This window comes from Teleopsis dalmanni, chromosome 2, assembly GCF_002237135.1.
Source record: "Teleopsis dalmanni isolate 2A chromosome 2, ASM223713v2, whole genome shotgun sequence".
In the NCBI taxonomy this organism is placed as follows: Eukaryota; Metazoa; Arthropoda; class Insecta; order Diptera; family Diopsidae; genus Teleopsis; species Teleopsis dalmanni.
This window is the reverse complement of record NC_051847.1, coordinates 98349529-98356278: the sequence shown is the minus strand read 5'-3', so window position 1 is coordinate 98356278 and position 6750 is coordinate 98349529.

The following is a 6750-nucleotide window of genomic DNA, read 5'->3' as shown; positions in this document are numbered from 1 at the left end:
TTAAGATAGTGGATGAATTTAAAAATATGATGTTGGAAGATCCTTCAATTAATATGAGCTAGATTGCTGATGTGGTAAAAATCTCAAATAAACACGTCCATAATATTTTGTATGAGTATTTACATATAAAAAGACGTTGTCACCGATATGAATGCTGCCTTTATTCGAAGCATATTAAATGTACCTACTATATATAATGACTTTGAATCAAGGATTGTACATATTTTAGCATAACCCAAAAATTTTGACTACTCCATAGACTCCTGATAAACATGTGTCAAAATATAAAAGATAGCTAAAATGGTTATGGCTTCTGTCTTTTTAAATACGTTATCCTGAATGACAACCCTGAAGGATATAAAATAATGACAGGGCTATATTTTACGATGCTTTTAGATCGCTTGAATAGTAAAATTAAGTTAATATAAAATAATTAAGTATAATTAAGTATAAAATAAAATAATTAAGTTAATATCGTAATTGCAAAAGACAAAAAAATTATTGCATTACACCCATGTACCAACTCATCGATCAGAATTTATAATAGTTAATTTGTTTAAACTACTTTCTCAGGTGCTAACACATCCACCTATTCAAAAGATTTAACTTCATCTGATTTTTATTTGCTGCGAAATTTGGAGAAATGACTAACGCCAAGAAATTTCAATCAAATTCGGATATTCGAATGAACATTTTGTGAGGTTTTCAAATATTCTATATTTCAAAAACAAATTGGGATACCGTAACAGTATATATATAAAATATAAGCAATATATATAATTTATTAAAAATTTATTCAACGATAAGAAAAATTCATTACCTTTAAATTTTACTGACTTATCAAGCAACACTGGTATATATTACAAACTGAAAAGTTCTCCATAATAAGTATTATATTTTTTGTAAATAAAATACACTGCAAAAAATTAAAATGTTTTTAATTTAGCTTTGAGCAAATTAATACAAATTAAAATTTTGATTTGAAATTTTTATTTTAAAATAAAACTTCATTTAATTTAAGACTTGTTGCGGAAGAATTGAAGGAACAAAGAGGTTAGATAAGTTCAGAAGGAAAATTCATTGATTTGTGATTAAATCGAAAGAGTTCGATTTCAGAGTGGAGTATTTATTAAATGCCACAAATAATTAAAAACTATTTTTTTTTCCATTTTTTCTTTTCAGATTTATACTTACAGCATGACCGGTTCCATTGGCACTAGCAACAGTCGTTAATACGCTGGAGTTTGTTATTGCTGTTGTTGTCCCTGATAAATTGCTGTTAACCGTTGAAGTCGCGGATGCGCAAGTTGTTAGACTGGTAACAAGGTTGGAGGGAAGTGGTGAGGCTGGTGGAGACGGTTGTGGAAGTGAGGGGCCCGTTCTGTTTCGCAAACGGGCCAAAGCACTCCTTAAGCCCTCCGTATTGTTTTTGTAGGGCTCTTCTCCAAATAAAATACATCCACAAAACACTTTGAAAGTTTTTTAGGAAAAGGATAAAACTTTTATATCCTTTTTAGCAACCGAATCAATTGTTATGGTATTTTTTTCATAATTATTTGTAATATTAAAGCACTTGATTTATTTATAATGCATCTGCAATATGTTCACCGATCAATAGGAAGTTATTAATAATTTGCGCTAATTAGGAACCATCAACATTATGTATTTATTGCAACTTATATTTTTTTAATTTTTGCAATTATTAAACACCAGCATATGACTGATATGAGTTTCCATGTGTGGCAATAATTTTATATTCATATGTATTATTCCTCAGTTCTTCTGCAATGTATTGATTATATTTATCTGAAAAAAAATAATCACTTTAATTAGCTACACTTATCATGTTATTTAAAAAAAGATTATTTATATTAATAATACTGCACTATATTCCATTATATTCAGAAATAATATGTAGGTATAATTTAAAATTTCCATACAAGAGTTCAATAACTAATCGGAAAGATATAGTTTCAAATAAATGATATAATAAAAAATAATAAATAAAGTAAAATATTGCTATTCAAAGCTATTATGAATGAAGAACTTACTATCACGTTTAAGACCTCAAGTATAAATTTAAAATTGGTCGAAATGGAACTATAGAACTACTATATCCTTAATATGTAAACTGAACAATAGAATATGAGCTTTAAAAAATATTTATTTATTTATTTGTGAGTTAACACTATTATAAAAATTATAAAAATTAAAATTAAAATTTTAAAGTTAACTAAGAATAAGAAACTGAACTGCTAGATCTATCGCCCTGAAGTTTTAATAAGTAAAAAATAAAGTTTATCGCTTTAGATATAAGTCACATATAAACCGTCGATTTAGCAATATGTTTTTTTGTTGAAAAACCGTTTTATTTTTCTATAATATTAATGAATAAAATACAATCTTGTTCAAAACATTGTGTGTTTATATGTTAGAACAAATACGTTTCACTAATAAAAATTGGATTAATTGGTAAAATTTTTGGCTATAGCTTATATAGGTAAGGATATTAAAAATGTAATCAAACTACTTATAGGTACAGTGAAACTTCCATAACTCGAACTTCTATAATTCGAATTTCTCTATAACTCGAATAGAAATATTGTCACGTGCCAATAGGAATATGGGAAAGTACATTCTATAAGTCGAATTTTTGTTTTAAGTACGAATCCATTTTGGTATTAGGCGAAGTCTCTTTTTACAAACCACACCTTTAATTTTTTTTTTCTTCTGTTATTTTTTTATGCAAATATCAGTCGCTGGCATTTGTACAGATGCATACAATTGGCATTTCTTCCGCCGAATATGACCTTTAAATTGCAACCGCTTGATCAGGGAGAAATTCAAAATTTAAAATGTGACTATCGTAACAGATATTGAACTTATAAATTGCAAAAATCATGTAAGAAAAGCTTGAGATATTGATGTAAATAGTCCAACGATAGCGCACTGCTATCGGATTTGGTCAATTATCTACATGAGACGAACAGGACGACATTCCTTTAGTTTTCTTGAATAACATTAATGAAGAGCGTGAATTGATATAAAAATAAAGTAAATAAAATAACTTCCAATTATATTATTCCGATTATATTGAGCTTTCCTACAGCCGACGATATTGTTGAGCATTATAGCTCTGAATTAATAGATCCAATTTTAAGCCCAATGGAAAGTGATGATGAGGATTCGGTGGATAAAATTGTTCATCAGTGTTCCAAAAATGAGTTGAAAACTCATTAAAAATTTTGTGTTTTCATTTGCAAACGAATGATACTACAACTAATGATCACTATAAGGCTTAAAATAAATTGGAATCTCTTTTTACTGAAAATAAGAAAAGGAAGTTAAAATCCCAAACCCTAATTTCTAAATATTTTACTTTACTATAACTTTTTAACTTTTTCACTATAACTAAATAAATATCCTAAAATGAAATTCTAGCTTCTTTTAAAAATAAAAACAAAAATAAAAAAATTCTCTAACTCGAAGTCTCCATAAGTCGAACCTTTTCTTTGCAAAATAGTACTTCGAGTTATGGAAGTTTGAATGTATTTGGATATGCCTACCATATGAGAATTGGTGGAAGTATATAGGTTATCATAAAAATCAAAATTGTTTAAAAATAAGTATTTAACACATTCCTAGCAACCCAATAAGAATTTAACACAATAAGAATTTAATCCTAGCAACCCAATATATCTTAAAACAAAACGGTGTTCCGAATGATCTGAAAAAAATAATATCTTACAACTGATCTAATATCTTACGAAGATTTTAAAATAACAATTAATATCTACACTGTTTTGAGTTGAGAATCAGTGCTTATGATAAAAATGTTTGGTATCATTTTGTACCTCTTACACCTGAGTAAACAAACTGTTCAGGTTTATTAAAACGTTTGTTACGAATTAACAAAGAATAATAGAAGATATCTTCGTCGGATATATGCAATTTAAAATTTCGTACCTTGCTTTTCTATATGATGTTTGTGTAGTCCTTAATGTAATACACTAACCCATAAATTATTTCATCTAAGCATATCATTAAGATGTCCGTATTTAGAAGAAATACTGTCTGAGTCAATGAATCAAGGGTATAACATATTTCTTGCTCTGAAGCAGCCATTAATAAACATGGCAATAGTGCCACATACTACTCGAAATCCACTTTGATATTTTCGACGCGCACTGTTACCCAGTTTCTTCATTCCTTCAATTCGTGAATACCCCTTAAATATTATTATTACAATCATTACATTTATTAGGCACAAAAGAAATAAAGCTATCAGTAGAGAGATTTCCGACGGATCCACTAAAGTTGTTGTTTACTTTAAAGCTAAAAAATTTCTAAATACTTTTTAATACATAAAATAAAACAATCTAACCTTTTTGTGTGTTGATTATTGCATTCAAATTATGAAATATTTTTCTAAAAGCACAAACTGAGGCTTTGCATTTTTTTATGCTTCATTATTGAATTATCATTAGTAAAACTGCTATTGAGTATGTAAATATAAACATTGTTTTCTACATAGTGAGAAGGAGGAAAAATTTTAATAAAACGAGCGAAAAACCGTGTGGCGCCCTATTGCTTGCTACAAAATTTCCTAATAGAGACAGCCATAGTGGATCACAAGCGCCGAGTGCTTACGTCAAAATGGCAGTAAAGTATTCGCACTGTACTCGTACTGACTAAAATAGGCAAACGAGGGTGACGTTCTGACTGAGTACCCTTCGAGTTCTGAAGTGCTGAAGTGCTGAAAATTGCGACAAAATTTAATTTACTGTCTTCACTTCTATAATTTATCATATTTATTGAGTATGAGTCAATTATTTGGGAAGTGGAAAGTATTCACTTTGCCGTAATTAGATACAGAAAAGTGTAAAACTTAATTACAGTTGAAAACGTCAACATATGTTTTCACAAAAAACTTTTTAAACATGTTAACAAGTTACATTTTATTATGATATTTATATAAGAACTAAAATATAGCAAATTTTTGAAACTTTCAAATATCAAGATATATATATAAATCAATATTATTATATCAACTATGAAGGGACGGTCAAGCACTATATAACACGAATTTGTGTTTTTAGACTACCGCCTATCATATCTAATAACATATCACAAAAAATGTATGTCTCCATCCATAGTAACGACACATTTTACATTTTTATGTTGCTATTTGATGATATTGATGGCTAATAAAATCAATCGTAGAATGCCATTGTGAAGGTCTGAATATTGCCCGGCCTGTGTGTTGCAAAGAAAGTGATCAGCTGTTTCTTTTTTATCGTCCTCCAGGCAGACAGCTCCCGCATATCTGGTTAAAATGGATACCCAGATTTTCAGCATGGGTCACCACTGGTCATTGACCTGTTAGCACTGTCAAAATTTTTGTCAGTTCTTGACTCTGCCTATTAGAAATTTCGTTTACTTTAAATTGTTGCCAAACCTTATTAGGTTGGAGTTTTTATAGCCCATTGTAGTTTTTTATTGTCCTATAACACTTAAAAAACGACTATAAATATGTTTTGAGCGACTTTTAAATAATAAAGTATTTCTCTGCTAATGATGCTAGTCTAATCGGTTATTTTGCAATTGTATTTTCTTGCATTTTTGGGGCCATAAAATTCATATCAATGAAATTGTGCATTGGTTAACTATGTACTATTTCACTAGCTTTGAGTTTAAACTGTGGTTGTAAAAAATTTTCCGTATTGAAAAATTATAATCTGTTGATTGTGTAGAAACGTTTCTGAAATCAGGCGACCTGCGTCTTTGATAGCAACGATTTTAGCTTGAAAGTCACTGAACGACACTCAACCTAGGCTTTCAAAAGATGATAGAATGTCCTTATATCATTTTGAGCGAAAGACTTTTGTAATAGTACAAAACAAAAAAATATTTGACTGCAACGTATATCAGTTAGATAAAATGTTTATGAAGAAATATAATTAATAACTGTGATTATTTCAAATAAGTTAATATTTGTAAATTTTATAAAAAATTAAAAATAAAATACATATACGAAAAATACAATTATAAAATGGAAATAGAATATAAATCAATACGAAAGAAGTCGGGATATTAAATTAAATTTGAATAAATAATATGTATATGGTATATAAATATATCTGAATCCAATAAAAAATTATTATAATAATGCTCAGTGTTGTGACAAAGTATTATATTATTTTCATAAGTTTCCACTGCAATACACTAATTTCAACGATCCTCCTATTGATGGATCCACAAAAAAGATTTCCAGATTTTTTTTTAATCTGGAAGATAAGTGACGTTCTTTGAACTGTGTAAGCAAGAGCGTTCTCTTGGAGAAATAGAAGTTTTATTCTTCTCTAAACCGGCATTCATTTCGGCCAAAAGATTGTAGTATAAATCTTTTTTGTTGGAATATTTTAGAGGTATACTACTAAGTCAATGAGTCGATATTTACTCCCACTCCATTATCTGTTACATTGATTCAAGATCTGAAATATTCTAAAATGCTTTAGATGTTGCTGCCAAAGCTCTATTTCGATTAAATTTTGTTTAAACTGCAATTTTGGACATCCTCCGAGTAGATCGTTTTTGCGCTTTGTAAAAATACTTTTAAATATACCAAATCACTTACAAATAATTGTTTTTGAAACAGGAAATTCATCTAACATACCATAGTTGGTAGTAGGTAGTATTAATAAAACCTTGACTCTTATCTCACGATACTTCAATTGTGTCGAATTGAAT